The 19360-nt window shown below is 44.4% G+C and overlaps 1 pseudogene; it reads right to left on the bottom strand.

Moving 5' to 3' along the window:
* Nucleotides 1-11857: 11857 nt before the first annotated feature.
* On the bottom strand, nucleotides 11858-15493 carry LOC120536599 (annotated as a pseudogene).
* Nucleotides 15494-19360: the final 3867 nt, after the last annotated feature.

Consider the following 19360-nt stretch of genomic DNA (forward strand, 5'->3'; position numbering starts at 1 on the left):
ATTTTAAAATAAGTTCATGAAGCACAGAGAATTTATTAATTTAGGTATGTTTACAAGCTGTGAAATGTTTATGCCGTTTTTCTTAGTCTCTCTCTCTCTCGAGGGTGGGGGGATCGATCTGTTCTTGACTCCATTTTTCTTTTTGTAAAAACTTGATTGCTTTGTATGGAGTGCAATAAAATTAATAATAAAAAGAAATGCCCGAGTAACTTCACATATAGATTACTGTAATGCTGTTCTATTTGGCATCCCACGAAATGAATCCATCGCTTACAACTTCTTCAAAATTCTGCTCCCAGTATAATAACCTGCTGTTCTAAATCCACTGCACATATTACACCAATTCTCTCTCAACTTCACTGGCTCCCAATACAATACACAGTCCCGCTCTGAACATGTAAAGCTCTCCACAACCTCACTGATCTCCTCCAGACTGGCACTCCTCTCACTCACTCGGATCCTCCTCTGCAGCTCGGCTTTCTGTGCCGCACATCAGACTCCGCGCTATGGGAGCTCAAACGTCTCTCCTGGTGCTCCTCAGCGCTGGGATTCTCTTCCCTCTCATATCCGTCAGCTTGATTCAATAACACATTTTAAAACTGCCCTCAAAACTTATCTTTTCAAACTGGCATACCGATTGTGAATTTTGCACTGTTACTGCCAGTTATCTTTGTTTGCTAATTATTGCTTTTTGATTTATCATTCTCTCGTTTTACTGATGTTTCATTTTATTATATGGTGACCTTGAATGCTAAGATTATAAAACGGGATTTTCTAATGGCCAAATATAACCGAAACAATTGTTCAGCCTTACCTATGAAATGTAATCCCCCGGGATCTGGTTTAGAGCGTCCAGCGGTTCGTACAATCCCAAGCAGCACACATGTGAGGCATCTTATCCATTACTTCACTCCACAGCAGTGCCACTCGCAATATGGCGGCAACGTTGACGTACTATGCTGCTGGTCATGCGGCGTCTATATATATATATATATATATATCTATGTCAAAGCGAACATTGTCATTTCGACCATTACAAGTATATATATTAAGACGAAATTGCGAAGCTCAGGGTCCTCAGTGTAACAACATAAAGTGCAAATAAATTAGAATTTAATGCAGATTAGTTACTTGAGTCGTTTTTATGGAGTGTGTTTTTTTTTTCTGTCTAATTGCGTGTCGCATACTTAATGACTGTTTCAGTAATTGCACTTTACCTGCCTGTGTAGTTCCTTCTAAACCCAGTTTTAGTTACAAATCTTTTCCGCAATGAAAGAATGGGGTTTTATCCACCAATCTTAACCCAAAGCGCCTGCCTTTGAAACCATTTTTTTGGCTCTCAGAAGGACGCGATGTGAAAGTTGCAGAATGCAAGTTGATTTAGAACTGTAACAGGCTTCATAAATTCAGTAGAATACACTTCAGAAACCCTGATGTCTCCTGGGTCTTTTTTTTTTTTTTTAAAGGACTCTCACTACGTATGTTGTCAGCTTGCATGGATTACAGCGCGTCCCTGCGCCCACCCCACGACAAATCATTGGACTGAGATCCGAGTGCAGTCGTGCAGCGGGTGACCCCTCAGGCAGGTCCGCATTTTCTTAATTTGTTTGTGTCCGGCTAAGCTGCCTACAATCAAAGTTCAGTTTTCTACAAGTTCCACTTTTCTCAGAGGACCAAGATCCCGTCCCACTGCTGTCACGCAGTGGCTCTGAAGGGCCATACGACACCAGTAAAGATTAATAAAGTGCGCCTGAGCGTCCCCTTTCGAATTTCGCAGCAGTCGGTCTTGCAGATTGGAAAGTTGGCGCCTGCGGGGGCTGCCATCTCGGAGAACAGGGGCGGGGTGGGCAACATGTTCTCGAAAATCAGAGCCTGAATGCTAACACCCCCAAACCTCCAAAACACACTTAGATGTTATGTTATATTAGTAACATGCATTATTTTATCTCACGGGGATTTTAGCGTTTTAGTACTTGGCATGCCCACCCAAACCCCCCGTTAATGCCGGTGGTCATACATTGGGGTCGGTGCCCCCCGCCCCCCCCTTGGAGTTTCTTGCCAGTCCTCCAAGCATGTTAGAAGGTTCAATGGTATGAGGTAAGGGGGCTGTCATCTCGAGGATCAGAGCGCCCCCTGCACCGACGATGCCATTGTCCCACCCCGCTACATTTTTCGAAAGTTTTCGGGCTTGTCTGCAAGTGAAACTGCCCAGATTTCCAATTACTGCTAAAACATCGTTTCTCAACTTTTAAGTATCTGCGACCCGAGTTTTCATAACAGTTTTAATTGCGCAAAACGTTTTTTTTTTACAGGACCCCACTACCAATTTGTTCTTTCTTAATTAATGATATATCATAGATGCATATTTTATTGTACCTACTTAACTTTTATCGACATTTATCTAACTCTATATTTATTTTTCTAGTATCAGAATGTAGTTTAAGTTAATTTGTTTTGGTTTCAATAGATGGATTTTTCATATTTTTCATTCGTGTTTTCTTTTCTTCACATCTTCGCGCCCCCCTTTTTTGCTACTTCGCGCCCCCACTGTGCTAAAATGAACGCCCGACCCCAAAGTCCGTGAATTTAGCTCGTATTTTAGTCGTCCCGTTCAGGTATTGTTCCTGCCTCGCACCCGATACTTCCTCCGAGGGGCTCCAGCTTCCCAGCGCGGTCCTGATAAGCGGATTTAGAAAATGTATGATGGTGTAAGCTAAGGTGTTCAATTAAACTGGGAGAACCAGATGAATGATGTCCGTCTCTCTCAGGCGGAATTAAATGTCATGCAAGGCGCTTTATTGCGGACTTCTCAGTGAGCTCGCAATTTTAAGTGATCCCCGCGCACACAGTCCGTCTGGATCGGCATTTAAACGAGCAAACGCAGGAATTCTGGGCCGGAAAAATGCAATAAGCCTGGAGCGGCCCTAATTTATGACGTCATCCTTTTTGTGTTTGTTCGTGCAAAACTGCAAATGAACTTCATGCAAAGAGTCGCGCGATAAGACCCGCAGCCCCCCAACCTGATGAAATGTAGATAAATCTCCATGTAAAAGAGAGGGGGAGGACCAGAGGAGCAGAGAATAGGGGTCTTTGTGTGGAGAGGAGTGACGACGGACTGAACGTCAGATAAGGACGGGGGGCAAAGAAAGCCCAAGATGAGACGATGGGCGAAAAAAAAAATGTCACCTGTCGCGTACCTCACCAGGGCGCTCTGTCGACCCCTCGTTACCCAAAGGAACTGAGTTTGACCAGCGTGCTTAGCATCTCCGCAAATGTCGCCCTGTCCTCGTGGAAGAAGTGAAACCCGCACCCCCCAAAACGTGACTCGACTAATAAAGCTCCTTCAGAAAGTCTTTTTCACATTTTGCTTTCTTAAAGCCTTGTGCTCAAATCATTTCCGTTTTTTTTTCTTGTACCCTCATCATGCAACACTCAATACTCCGGAATGACAAAACGAAATTAGATTTTTTATTTTTTTTTGTAGACTTATTAAAAATGAAAACCTGAAATAGCCATTGACACAGGTATGAGTATACAGTATATTGAAGCCCCGTTGTCAGCCATTCCAACAGCGAGTCTTCTTGGGGTCTGGCACAACAAGCTTTGCACACCTGATTTGGAGATTCTTCTGTTGTTCTGCTTGGGTTCAGGCAGTGGCGTAGCTAAGGGTGGGGTGCAAGGGGGGACATCTGTCCCCGGGTGCAGCATCCATAAATCATGACAAACAAGAAAATCCCTACCAAGATTACTAGATTGATAGTCGACTTCGTATCCAAATAATTAAAATGTTATCAGTCACAAGTCAATAGTATGTCTCTGCAGTTTGTTTCAGATCCCAGGACGCCAGATCCCAATCCTTCTATATAAAAGCGGTCGGGATTGTCCTTCCGTCCCGTGAGTGCTACGCAGGCGCGGAATTTCACACACACCCCGTCCATTTTGCAATGCACGATGGGATTTGTAGTTTCGTTTTTCCAGGTAGAAAAGATGATTTTCTACTCCATACTGTGCGATATCTTCTTCTTCTTTCTTACTATATAAAAGCGGTCGGGATTGTCCTTCCGTCCCGTGAGTGGAAAGCGTAGCGGTATTCCGCTTATCACAGACTTACTACTTGCAGCTTGCGGTACGAAGCGACATGATGTGAGCAGAGTTCTGGTGCTCCCATCGTTCCCTTGCTTTTGTGCGCGATGCGCTGGAAAAATAGACAAAATTATGTCTCTGGAAATAATTCATGTTGATGGAGTTCAAATGCCTCACCGCGTAGTAAATATCAGGGGTTCAAAAGGGCGACCTCAATTTAGAAAAAAAGTTTAAATTTCATCACAAAAATAACAGAAACTACGAGTATTAAAGTAATAGCGCTCAAATGCAATATGACCAAAGTAATGAGTTTGTATAAAATATCAAATTGATCTACATATTGAATTGCCTTAAGAAGTGGTCAACTTAAAAGTCGCTCGCCTTAAAAGGCCGGTCAGCCTAGTATTTCAAATAGCCCGCTACAGCTCGTTCTCCACTAGATGGCGGTATTTCGTTTTCCTGAATTGACAAAGTGACACTCTCGATGGGCGGCACGGTGGCGCAGTCGTAGCGCTGCTGCCTCGCAGTTAGGTTCGCTTCCCGGGTCCTCCCTGCGTGGAGTTTGCATCTTCTCCCCGTGTCTGCGTGGGTTTCCTCCCACAGTTCAAAGACATGCAGGTTAGGTGGATTGGCGATTCTAAATTGGCCCTGGTGCAGGGCTCCTCAATCACGGTCCTGGAGAGCCGCAGTGGCTGCAGGTTTTTGCTCCAACCCAGTTGCTTAATAAAGAGCACTTATTGCTAAAGTAACACTTGTGCTTCACTTTAGTGATTTTGAGCCCTTATTGCTTAATTTTGTCTTAAACAGCTATTTGAATTGCTCCTTGTTATCAATAACATGCAAATGACAAGGGAGAGCAGCATTTCTCCATTTAGCTTCTTTACATTTACACTTGTGTGTATTTATCTGCACTACTGGGTTTAATGAAATACTTGGAAGAAAAATGAAGAGAAAAAAGTGAAGGACTGAGAATTACTCGTCCATTTTAGCCTTCAAATCATTTGCATGATAGAAAGGGAAAGAAAATCTAGGATATGAGAATGACCTGACATAGCAGAGTTAATTTAATTTCATAGCTTGTTAGTGCTTTATTGGCAAGAATTGCTTTCTAATTAAGCAACCAGGTCAGAAGAAAAACCTGCAGCCACTGCGGCTCTCCAGGACTGGGATTGAGGACCCCTGCCCTGCTGTGTTTGTGTGTGTCATGTAGTGGGTTGGCATCCTGCCCAGGATTGGTTCCTGTGTTGGCTGGGATTGACTCCAGCAGATCCCCGTGACCCTGTGTTTGGATTCTGCAGGTTGGGAAATGGATGGACACTCTCGATGTCTTTTATCGCCGGCTTTGCGACGTTGTACATGCACAGTCCATGTTAGTGACCTTTTCATCTGTGACCGCTATAATTTATTTTACTATTCAGGATTTGTTGTTTGTTATTATTAATACTATATTGAGGTTCTTTATTACTTATTTTATTATTTTTTGTTTATCATTCAAGATTCATTGTTTATTTTTTTCTTATTTTGTATGCATTCATGTTTGGGTAGCACTGTGGCGCAGTGGGTAGTGGTGCCGATCATGAATTGGATTTAAATATATAACTGTTGAATAGATACTGATGAAATAGATACACTGAAAACTGAATAGATATTGAAATGCACTATATGCAATAGATATGCAGGTAGACAGTGAAAGGCACTATATAGGAAAGGCACTATATAAAAGATAGATACGTATTGAAATACACGATAGATAGATAGATATATAGATATGAAAGGCACTATATAACTGATAGATAGATAGATAGATACGGAAAGGCGCTATCACTAGATCGAACTTTAACATTTTCCCGCATAGAAAAAAAAAAAAAAATTACCACCACCTCGCCACAATACACCTAAAAAAAGAAAACCTTCTAACTTTGGTAAAGATTAAAGAGCAGTCCCAGTCCCAGCCCCAGTGGTCCAAGCACGAGCTGCACGCTGATACACCAGACCCCCAATACCCCGTTTCCACCCCCCAGGTTTCGAGCGCACTTGACTGTGGAGCCTCGGCAGAAGTCAACTCTCTCTGTTGAGCATTGCAGATGCTTCTTGAATTTTTATTATCTTTTCAGTTGAGAAGTTGCGGTAGCGTCGTGCGCTCCGCTTTTTCACTTTACGGAAGCGTTAAAGGAGTGGCAGCCCCGACGCGGCCCATCATACCGGCGAGGAGCGCCACCACCGGCCGACCTTTGGCATGACTCTGTGGGGCTCCGCGCCTGAGCCCCCCTGCTATGAATTTATGGACTCGTAGGACAAAGCCGAATTAAGAGACGTCTCGAAGTTAATTTAAGATATATGGAAACATGTCAGTCTTGAAGTAAGCTCACGTTTTAAAGGGTCTCAAAATATGTTTATAATATAAATATTTTAAAATAAGTTTGTAGAGGCATTCTGAGGTCTCATCATGTCAAGGGGTCTCTTCCTGTAAACATGTCGTGCTGTGTTCTTAATGGGACCACCTGTCGTGCACTTCATTGTATTGAAAACTAGCACTAGACGTTGTTGATGGCCGTGGCTAGGGGGCTTTTGAAATCCGAAAGTGACTGGAGGGTCTAGTGCTCCCCTTTAAAGACGTGGAACACCGGGGCCCAGCAGCTCTAAGGGTCCCATTGCTGTTTTCTGACACACCGCCATCGGGGCCACCTTGTTATTATCCTGCAAAAATGGCAAATCTAAAACAAAACGCCTTCCGCTTTCTGTTATGTTGTGCGCTAATTAATAAAGTATCTATCTATCTATCTATCTATCTATCTATCTATCTATTATATAGTGCCTTTCTATCTATCTATCTATCTATCTATCTATCTATCTATCTATCTATCTATCTATCTATTATATAGTGCCTTTCTATCTATCTATCTATCTATCTATCTATCTATCTATCTATCTATCTATCTATCTATCTATCTATCTATCTATCTATCTATCTATTATATAGTGCCTTTCTATCTATCTATCTATCTATCTATCATATAGTGCCTTTTATTATCTATCGATCTATCTATCTATCTATCTATCTATCTATCTATCTATCTATCTATCTATCTATCTATCTATCTATCTATCTATCCGTTTAGGACGTGCGTGTGAATTCCTTAGCAGCAATCGATTTAATTCACGAAAATCCAGCGTGGCGTGTAAATGGGATAACGGGGGTGTGCGGCTCAAGTGAATTGGCGTTTAGCACCTGTGCCTTTGTCCAAAAGGTCAATTGAAGTGACAAATCTCTCCGAGGGGCGATTTAAAGTGCAGCCTGAATTCGGTTGGGGGAAGCTGGTCTCCCGATTCACTTCACTTTGTGATTCATACCCAGCAAGGTCGAGTCTTTTTGCTGTGCTTACCAGAAGCCACAAACCACCATGGCAAGCAACCAACTTAACTTACCCGGCTAATCATTCAGGAGTTAAAACCAAAGAGCTGTGGAATTGAGGAATTCAAGTCAGAGACAAGTAAGACTTTCAATGTCCGTTGTACAGGTGACAATAATGACAGCACACCCTGCGCTCTGACCCCATGAGATATGCGACAACTGGTCTTTATTTCTCTTCTCTTGTTCCGCATTCAGTAAAGCACTGCAGTATGTGTTGTTTTTTTTTTTTACATTTATAAGACTTTTAGAAATATTTCTTTTTTTTTTTCTAAAGCTACAAATGCGTGACTCTCTTCTGTTGGTTTCTTATTATTATCCCTTTTTCCTGTGTAGTTTGCTCCCGTTATTCAGCCCTAATAGTGACGACAACAAGCAGCGCAGACGCCCGGGATGATGACAGCTGCAACTACTTCAAAGTCAGGCTCACTAATTAGTAAATAATTAAATAACCAGCACAGCTAGAAAAAACAGATTGAAAATTAGGATGAAAATACTGTTAACAAGGGCGGCACGGTGGCACAGTAAGGAGACCCGGGTTCGCTTCACGGGTCCACCCTGAGTGGAGTTTGCTGTTCTCCCCGTGTCTGTGTGGGTTTCCTCCCACAGTCCAAAGACATGCAGGTTAGGTGGATTGGCGATCTGAAATTGTCCCTAGTGTGTGTTTGGTGTGTGTGTGTGTGCCCTGCGATGGGCTGGCGCCCTGCCCTTTCTGCCTTGAGCCTTGTGTGGGCTGGGATTGGTTCCAGCAGACCCCCGTGACCCTGTAGTTAGGATATAGCGGGATGGATAATAGATAGATAGATAGATCTTTATTGTCATTGTCACTTTTACAAAGGAACAACGAAATTGAAGGTGTGAGGTATAAGAGTTAAAAAGACAAGAAGAGAGAAAACAATAACAAACCGAATATTAATAAAAGTACTTCACAAATATACAAATCTCACTTATTGACTTAAGGTCTATATTGCACATTGGGAGAGAATGATATGGAGCAGTTTTATTTTGTTCTTTTATTTAGTTCAAAATGACTGACTGACTGATACCTTTAACTTAAAAATATATACAACTAACCACAGATTCCCTATATGACTGCTAAGTCCAATATAATAAAAATGTACCAAAACATTGACTCCGAAACACAGAAGCTGGGAAATGACGGCTCGGTGAATTAGGCCAGGAGTCCAATGAAAAATGGAAATTGGCTGGAACAAACAACTGCAGCCACTGGGGCCTCCGAGGACAGAATTTGGGAACCTCTGCGCTAAGACGACAACGAGCGCTACGGTGCAGTTACAAAGGATCACCGGCAGAGGGCAGTGAGTCACTTGGAATTCCCTCCTTCGTACGCGGCACCTCGTGGGCAGCAAGGTGGCGTGTGGAGTCTGAGGGGTCTCTGTAGTGTGGTTACTTTGTTTTTCTTTTTCTTCCACATCCAAACGTTTAGGTTAATTGGCCATTGCTGAGTGTCAGTTCGTGCGTGTTATCAAACCTGCCAATGGACGGAGGCGATTCCTAGCTTGCAGCCTCTGCTATCAAAAAGGCCCCCTTTATTTCTAAATTGGGTTCATTGGGTTTGAACATTCAACATTTTAAATGTCGGTGTTTGGAGTTAAAGGCTCTGACTTCGCCTTCTTTGCCAAATATTATCATTTTATTTCTGAATTGGGGGCTTTTTCTATGCAGATATGCTGTCCAGCACCGCGAACGAAACCTGTTTATCAGCTCTATTAACAGGGTTTAAAAGGTGCGCTGTTAGAATGCCGTGGGCGAGCACCACGTGAACGCGCGCTACATTCTGAGCGTGAGCGACCTGTTCTTTTCAAGCGCGTTCCACGTTTTGAGAGCTCGCGATACTTTTTGAAAAGACACGCAGGGCATTTTGAGTGCGACGGCTACGTTTTTTTTTTTTAGTGCGCGTAAACGGTACGTTTGAAAAAGCGCGGGTACGACGTTTTGAGCTAACTGATACGGTTTACAAACACGCGTAGCGCATCCTAACTGCAAATGATGCTTTTTTAAACGTACGTAGGACATTGCAGCATCAGCAACACGGTTTTAAGTGCGCAAAGCACATTTTAGGAGCAAAGTTGAAGAGTAATCTAAATGGAATAAGGGGAACACTGGATTCTGAGAAGAATATGGAGAGAACGTGTACACCCCGAAGATGCGGCATCCACGCTGAGGACTGGCATTGTGACACCACAGCATAACATTTTCAGAGCTGTTTAATCTAATTGTGGCTCATGGGGAAAGGGATAGGGTGAAAAACAATCTCGGCAGCACCGGGCACAATTCAGGGACTGGCATCACCCAACACTGGGTACTCGCATACACACTCACATTTTAATAAGGTACTGCTTGGGATCGCCAATTGGCACGCAGACACATGGGGAGAATGTGCAAACTCCAAATGGTTAGCATCCTGGCATGGCATCTGCAGGATGGAGGCACAAATCATTGTTTTATTATTTTAGGAGAAGCTGTGATCCACGCTGTCAGTTGTGCTCACGCTAAGAAATCCTACCCGTCCACTAAAAAAACCACAGGGTCATCGGGCACAGAGCATCTCTGAAGTATCGGGCACAAAGCATGGAGGTCTCACTTACACAGGGCCGCCTTAACAGCATTACAGGCCCCCAGGCAAAGGAGAGGACTGTGCCCCCTACCTACACAACCACTCAGCAAGTCACAACATACATAGATAGATTAGCATAGGGTCCCTATACTCCTCGGGACCCCAGGCAACTGCCCAGCTTACCCATGCGTTAAGATGGCCCTACATTTACGCACACATCCAGAATCAACCTGGTCAAAGCAAGCCATTAGGATGGTACCAGGGCACCCAAAGAAAACCCGTAAGTGAAGAGGAACCAAATGAGCAAACTCCACACGGACACGGACCAGGCCGGGATTTGAACCCAACACTCTGGAAACTGGGGCTGCAGTGCTATATCTGCAGTATGGCATGAATATGGGCAGAGATCAGCTGGCACTTTAAAGTAGTCAGTGTAATATCACCCCCATAAAGAGCAGGGTGGGAGATAGGCACAGGCAACGAGCGCAACAGAAATGAAAGCGAAATATTGAAAGAGCAGAGAAAGAGCGCCTTTGTGAGGAGATGAGTGACGGAGTGGCGAGCCTCGGATAAACGGAATATTGTTTAGCGATGGAAAACAAGGACGGGGGCCAAAGGCAGGCAGAGGATGAAGCGAAAGAAAGACGACTAGTGAGCTCTGGTACTGGTGTGTGCAAGGGGGCGGCCGGGCGCTGTATTAGCGCTTCATTAGCCAAATGAATTGCGTTCTTCACTAATGGGGCCGGATGGTTCGCATTTCTGCATCCATGATATCATTGGGTGTCCATGTGGGACGTGAAAGGCCCCCTCAGTTCTACACCCTGGAATCCCGTGGGCTTCAGTGACAAAGGCAGGGAAAAGCATCTGTAGAAGAAAGCTGGCTAGCGGGAAGAACGAGAAGAGCTGTCTGTTAATGGAGCCTTTATAGTGCCTTTCTCTATCTATCTATCTATCTATCTATCTATCTATCTATCTATCTATCTATCTATCTATCTATCTATCTATCTATCTATCTATCTATCTATCTATCTATCCATCCTAATCCTGCCTACTATACCAAATACTATCTATCTATCTATCTATCTATCTATCTATCTATCTATCTATCTTAGTGTAAATTACTTGATATTATTTGGTATAGTTGGCAGGATTGGACTGCCAGATAGTTATTTTCTGTTGTATGTAATCTGTGTAGGGTGAGACATGGTGGTACAGTGGAGACCTGGGATTGTGTCCAGGGGTCTTTCCTTGCATGGTGTTTACATGTCCTTCCCATGTGTACGAGTTTCTCCCGTGTGCTCCGCTTTCCTCTCACTGTACAAATACATGCATGTTATATGAACTGGCAATGCTCAATTGGCCCTAATGTGTGTGTTCATATTGTGTGTGTGTTGAGCGATTGTTCCTGCTTTGAGTCCTCTGTGAGCTGGGATAGACCCCAACGCCCTGTGTGACCCCAGTGGGTTAGTAGATGCCATGATCTGTCACCTGTTTGTCTATTCCATCCATCTCTATTGATTTTGATACCTTTCTTCATACTTGATGTACCTTCACATCTTATATAGCGCCTTTCATACCTACATATCCATCTGTCTCTTTTTACTTTTCTCACTTCTTCCCTTTTCGTTTTCTTTTGCTATCTGACTCTCGACTTTTCCTTTTGTGTGTTTGCTGTAATCTAAATGTCTTTATTTTTTACTCTTAGCGTTGTTCTTTATCACTTTATATTGTCAATTTTTGCCCCCTTTTCCCCACCCTTTAAGTCCAGTAAGAAGGCACTCAGGTTCTTTAAAGGTTTCAGGTGTTTATTGAAGGTTGAGTACAGACAGACCAGCAGTGCAGGGTCTCATCAGACCCCCACCCCCATAATAATGGATTAGAAGCGGTTAGTTAATTTCAGGAATTTCATTTAGTTGCAAGTTCAGTAAGAATCCCAACGGAGGGGGGCTGCCCCCATAGGTCAGTTCAAATTGTGCCCAAAGGAAATGGACACCGAGAGAGAAGTCCTGCCTTGCTGGAAGTTCTTCTCGTGTCTGCCTGGCCTACTCCCCAGTGTCCAGCAGGTCAGACTCTCCCACCAGCATGTTTCATATTTCGTTATCATAATCAGCTGCAAACAAAAGGAAAAAAATGCCCCCAGTGTGGTGTGACCGAGCTGGTCACCCCAGTATCCATTGGCAGTTGGCTGCCCAGCCTGATTGGTATTTGATCCTCCCTGACCCTGAGGTGGTTCGGCTAGCCCCGAGGACCGGCCGGTCACCTACACGTAGCCCTTGACCTGCTCAGCTGGCAGCGTGGCTCCGTGTCGGGGCTGCTGTGCTGGCTGCTGTAGTTGGGCGACGGCCCCGTGGAGCCACTGCACAGCAGGACCGCCCCAAGCAGAAGCAGCGCGGACGCCGCCCAGCCGAAGTACAGCGCAGGCCCCAGCTCCCTCTTCTTGACCGCGGGCACGGCGGGATTGTAGAAGTCCTTGATTATCGTGTTCGCCGTCCAGCAGACGGGGATGAGGTATAGAAAGCCGGCGATGCCATACAGGGTCCCGGCTGCCATGATGATGCGCGTTTTCATGATGCCCTCTCTCATGCAGTTGGTGCACTTGGCCCCCACCACGCCCAGCATAAGGGCCAGGATAGAGAGCAGGACGGAGATGACGGTGAGTGCCCGGGCCGCCTGCACCCCCTGGCTCAGGGCCAGCATGGAGTCGTACATCTTACACTGGAACTCGCCGGTGCTCTGCACGATGCAGCTCATCCACAGACCCTCCCAGGTGGTCTGCGCTACCACAATGTTGTTGCCAATGAAGGCGGTGACTCGCCACATGGGCAGGGCGCAAGTGATGGCCCCGCCCAGCCAGCCTGTGATGCACAGGAACAGACCCAGGAGCTGCAGCCCAGTGGCCGCCATGCTGAGAGTGGCAGTTCAAACAGCCAATCAGGTGAAAGAGAGCAGTGAGCAGGGAGGAGATTGACAGCCGGGGCGTGCGTTTGGGGCTTTTACTGCAGACACGGATTATAAATAATGGAATATTAAGGTTAAGGTTAAAAATGAACGAATCTTAATATTAGAATATAACATAACAGAAACTTCAGCCTCAGGTAAAATTGAAGCAAAACTGAAGCAGTTACCTTCCCCTTCTCTCTAAGTGTTCTTACTTAATAATTATTTCTGGTTTGTAAATAGCACTAGAAATTAAAGGCTGTTATTATTTGTGTCCCTCGTAGTTTTTTAATATAATAAAAGTTTTAATTAAAACAGCATATGGTGTTATGCATAATAATATGATTTTGTATTATAAAACATGTTAAGGGTATTTGACGTTTCCCTAAAATAAATATAATAAATATACAATATGAATATATTTGCTTTTTTCTGTAATAATTAATAATAAGAAAGAAAGAATTAATTTATTTATTCTATTTCACTGATGGTATCTTTAAAACCATGAATTGCCTTTCCGAGGAAATAAAAATCAGAAAGCTTCACTTGCTTAAAATAACAGAACCGTTTTTGTCATTTTGTCTTTTCTAACACACGTACTGCGTATTTTATATATAAATGTTAACTACTAAGGATGATAAGATTGACACGGAGGCATGCACTTATTTGATTTAGTTAATTGTTTTTTCCCAGGGATTTCAAGGATGTGATTCCCATGGATTTCTCTACAAATTCCCTCCGCCTCTTTAAAGTCTTCAACCAAAACGTTGCTGTTTCTTTCTTTGTGCCTTCTTTTCAGTTTTTGCTGCAGGGTTGATAACGTAAAATGACTAATGTACTGTGGATGTTAAAGAGTTAAATGAGGTGAAAGAAAGAATGAAGTACGACGTTTAAAAACACCATCAATACGGGATATCCCACTCAGCTGAAGGAACGAGGCTGACAGACATAAAGGGTTGTAGAAGGATATCGGGGTGAACCTGAGGAGCCCCAAGAGGGAAGTCCATGGATGAGCCAGTCTGGGGGGTCTGAGAGCCGACTGACAACCCGCCTCGCAGAATTCAGGAGTCCAAAAGGAGTTCAGGTAGTCAGCACACAACACCTGGCAGTCCTGGGAGTGATGGCAGACCTCAGCCACCTCGTCGAGAGATTGTCTGCTGTGGCGCTGCTGGCTGAACTGAAGATCCCAGGGGGTCAAATGTCAGAGGAGGATGGAGCCGTGAGGACCTCTGAAAGGGGAAAGCAAAGCAGCGTGTTAGCCGAAGGTCCAGATAGTGGGCAAAAAACTCTGAGATGGCACCTGAAAGTTCTGCTCCACTGTGTCCACATGCTTAATTCTACGTGGTGTGTGGCATCTATCTATCTATCTATCTATCTATCTATCTATCTATCTATCTATCTATCTATCTATCCATCCTAATCCTGCCGATTATACCAACATCTATCTATCTATCTATCTATCTATCTATCTATCTATCTATCTATCTATCTATCTATCATATAATGCCTTTCACATCTATCTATCTATCTATCTATCTATCTATCTATCTATCTATCTATCTATCTATCTATCTATCTATCTATCTATCTATCCATCCTAATCCTGCCGATTATACCAACATCTATCTATCTATCTATCTATCTATCTATCTATCTATTTATCTATCTATCTATCTATCTATCTATCTATCTATCTATCTATCTATCTATCCATCTATCTATCTATCTATCTATCTATCTATCTAATCCTGCCTACTATACCAAATTCTATCTATCTATCTATTCTGTTTGGAATAATCTTCCATGAAAGTGAACTTCACTGTTTGATTTACACATTTCTTTTAAATTGGATGGCATGATTTCTAGACCCAATAGTAACTGGTATATCCCAAGTACATCAGTATCATAAGTGTCATTGCCGAATAAACAAGAGCACAAACTCAATAATTCGACGGACTGATACTTTGATGAATGCACAGGCTGCTGGTATCAAAGGCTCATAACGTTTCCTAAATAGCTCGATGCTAAACTCCAGCCTTCTGTGACACCAAAGTGGATCAATGGGTTGACATACTGGATTCACGGCTTTACAAATTAAAGAGATGAACAGATATTTCCTTTCCCTGCCCTACCTGACCACAGCCTCGTGTCACCGATGTCACACACAACAAGCTGCAATGTCCGCGAAGCCGGCGGTAATGGAGATGCTCACCACATTAAGCTATTGTTGCCCAGGCTGCTGCTGCTCCTTCCAGATGAATCTGCACCACAGGCAGCAAGAATCCCGTTGAAGGGAAAAGCCCGTCCACCGTTTCGAGTTTGGGTTTGTGCTGGCACTTCAGTTGGCACAGTAAAACGTGTCGGACTTCAACATTCGCACGGAGAAGCCATCTGCCGTCTGGCTGTCGTGCCCAGCTTCTTTCAGGGGACTCGCACAGCGTGGGGTGTCCAGCAGCTGCCCTGACAGGGACTTCTGTGAGCGAGCCGAGGAGCTCAGTGACTGGCATCTGAACACAATGGCCTTCTGTGTGCTCCTCTGTACTGGCATCAGAAGGGAGGATGGTAAACATTATGGAGATGAGGGTGTGGGATGGCAGGCGGCATGAATGGGAGAGGGGGAGAGCATAACAGATCTGAACTGGTTTATTTTGTGGACCGCAGTTTGTCCAGAACATGCCTGCAGTCTGGTCATCTGGTCAGTCCTGAGTGAGGCCACAAGGAGCAGGTGCTGGAAAATCTCCCTGAAGTCCAACTTTGTTATGATTATACCATTAAAAAAAGGGAAAAAACCAAAACTTGTGCTTCTTTAGGCAATGAATTATTAAACAAACAAATCAACAGTTTAAGAAGGAAAACAGCTGTTAATATAACTGGGAAGGGCGGCACGGTGGCGCAGTGAGTAGCGATGCTGCCTCGCAGTAAGGAGACCCAGGTTCACTTCCCAGGTCCTTCCTGCATGGAGTTTGCATGGTCTCCCCGTGTCCCACAGTCCAAAGACATGCAGGTGAGGTGCACTGGCGATCCTAAATTATCCCGAGTGTGTGCTTGGTGTGTGGGTGTGTGTGCCCTGTGGTGGGCTGGCACCCTGCCCGGGGTTTGTTTCCTGGCTAGCGCCCTGTGTTGGCTGGGATTGGCTCCAGCATATCCCCGTGACTCTGTAGTTAGGATATAGCAGGTTGGATAATGGATGGATGGATCACCGGGAAGAACTGATACTAGGCATCCAAGAAAATCTTTCAAAAATTTTACAATAGCAAATTAAGGTGGAACCGCAAACCTCCTAAAAAAAGAAGAGCTGAAGCCATGTAGGCCACTTGGAAGGGGCAAAAAATCTCAAAAAACCCACAAAGTGTAAATAAAAGGGACTCTCTGATATTTGGACAATGCAGAGGGGGTCAAGAGGCCAGTCAGTGATCTTCTGGACCACTAGGGAACCTCAAGGAGGCTCTGGCTCGAGGAACGGGTACTTGGGCGGCTAAGTAGACATGAACATAAGGACAACCGACCCAGAACGTCTTGTTGGTTGGATGTGAAGTGAAGTGAAGTGGTCTCAGGCTGCCCTTGGGTAAAGATCCCCCAACCAGGTGAGCCTGGAGTAGGTAGAGAAGGTGACGTCTGAAGCACAGAAGTCCACAGCAAGTCTCGAGTAAAATGTCAATTTGTTTTTCAGGGTTTTGAGGCTGGCAACCCCAACCCATGTGAGGCTATCCTCTGTTATGCAGGGAGCTCCCTTCCTTCTGTCTGTCCTTTTCTGGAATATTTCCATCAATGACCTGAAATGCGTCTCCTATTGGATGGGTGGGTCTGGCTATATGTGGGCTCTTTTGGTGTTGGGCTTGCTCATTTGTATATTATATACATAAACAGCGTATGTATACACACACATATATACAATAGATAGATAGATAGATAGTATTTGGTATAGTAGGCAGGATTAGGATAAATAGATAGATAGATGTGAAAGGCACTATATAATAGATAGATAGATAGATAGATTATGAATGCCACTGTTAAATATCAATACACAGGTATTATTCCACGTGGCCAGAAGATGGCAGCAGAGAGTCTTAACCAGCTCATGGACTCCCCTCACGTTTTAAGCTGAAGAGACGAAGCCTTAAGGCCGCCTGACTAATATGCTGGTGCGCCTCCTCTTTCCCCTAAAACGTCTCCGAGCTGCCGAGGTGTGGACTCCATGATACGTCTGAAGGTTTCCGGTGGTATTTGGCACCAGGTCATTAGCAGCAGATCCCCTGACTCCTGTAAGCTGTGCAGTGGAGCTGTCGTGGTTCAGACTTGTCAATCCATCACATCCCATGGATGCTTAGCTGGACTACGAAATTGGAGGCCAGGAAGCACCCTAAAATCATCATTAAGTTCCCCAAATCAATTCCTGAACAATTTGTGCAGTGTGGCATCATGCAATCCATCAGGGGATGATGTTACCCTGAAGGGTTGTGCCTGATCTGGAATGACATTTAGGTCGATGCCACACATCAGACTAATGTACACATTAATGTCCTCACCAAGTTTTCCTAGCACAGCATTGCCCAAAGCGTCACATTCCCTCCACTGGCTTGCCTTCTTCCCACAGTGCATCTTGGTGCCATCTTACATACCTGGCCATCCTCATCATGCAACAGAAAACAGGATTCATTGGACCAAGCGGCCTTCTTCCATTGATCCAAAGTGCAGTGCCAACACATGGGTGCCCATTTATAGGCTCTTTCAACTGTGGACAAGTGTTAGCATGGACACTCTGACTGGCCGGCGCCACACATTCCACCTCTGCTCTCCACCACGTTATAATAATAATTCTTTGCATTTATATAGTGCATTTCTCACTACTCAAAGTGCTCAGCAATTGTAGGTTAAGGCCTTACTCAAGTGCCCAACAGAGCAGAGTCCCTTTTTGGCATTTACGGGATTCAAACCTACAACCTTCCAATTGCCAGTGCAGATCGCTAGCCTCAGAGCCACATTACTTAATAACGTATTCCATGTGTCTGGGGCTCTTTGTGTGAAGATAAAGTTTAAATAAATCAATATATAGTGAAGACATAGGTATTGTGAGCAGAACAAATCACAATGGCAAAAAGGAGAACAGGCCATAAGCTACACAAAAAGGTCAGTCCAGGACCTCACCAATCTATACCAATGTCTAACGTGCCACACAACCCTGGACTGAGCAGGTGCCATACCAGGACATTCTTCAGTCAAGGGCGCCTATAGAACTCGGGCAGTAAAGATGGAGACATTCAGGCTTTCCTTACCTGTCAATGGCTGGTTGTGCCCACTTCATGCCATCAGGGATGGTCACTTCTCACTCTCTTCATAGTAATGGACTGTGGGCGGCCTTCTGCTTCCTCAAGTCTATGACCAGCCTTGTGGTTCTGACAGAGTGTTGCCCTGGCACCTCTTCTCATTTCAGTCCTTGCAGTGATTCAGGGTGTGATGCTGGTGTCTTTTGCAAATCAAACCACAGAGTTGGGACCACAAGCGTCTATGTGATCAGGTGTAGAGGGACATGTTTACGGCTAAAAGAAGTTGAAAGGTCACATTGCACAGGAGAGCCACATTCCCCTCCAGGCACTGTCACCAACAATCCTCTTGTCTCTGGTCCCTCTGGGAAATCCAATCTTAAACATCAGAGGCCAGTCTAAAAATTTCATTTACCGTTTTTCTAGTAGGAAGTGTGACACAGGGGGTCAGTTTCAGGGGACGTGTCTGAGCCGTTAAAACCAAAGACCTTAACAAAGCCTTCTGTAGAATAACTGATGTCTAAGTGGCCATCGCCACGCTGAGCTCTCTGCTTGTGTTCTTTCTCAGGGCTTCAAAGACACTTTTCAAAGAGCCTGGGATCTCATGTCTCTCCAGGTCTTAATGGACGACTGACTTGTTAATCACTCCTTTCATCTTCTTCTTCTCCTCCTCCTCTTCCTCTCACCTTTCACCTGCCCAGGCTTTGTTCCCTTCTCCTTCTCTACTATTTGTTAACTGATTTCTTCTTTTCACTTGCACACCCGATGAAGGCTGTACAGCTGAAGTGTTGTGTCTTTAACCTTCTTTCCCTTTCAGCATGGAAATAACCATTAATCCTTTTTATTCTTTGCACATTACAAAGTCTAATCGTTCCAAATCTGAATATAATCAAAACGGGCACATCAGTGCCCATGTGTAATAGGTGGTCTGTGGGCATAGAGCAGATTTTAAATAAAGAAGTGTGTGTCCTCATTTGCCCGGCTCATCTCAGTTCAGGACTATCGATGGTTCAGATTCAAGAGTCTCCCGAATAGAACAGGAAGCATGGAGCCGACCCGGACAATCATAAATGGTGGCAGCAGTGGGATGAG

The sequence above is a fragment of the Polypterus senegalus genome, chromosome 10 (assembly GCF_016835505.1).
Source record: "Polypterus senegalus isolate Bchr_013 chromosome 10, ASM1683550v1, whole genome shotgun sequence".
In the NCBI taxonomy this organism is placed as follows: domain Eukaryota; kingdom Metazoa; phylum Chordata; class Cladistia; order Polypteriformes; family Polypteridae; genus Polypterus; species Polypterus senegalus.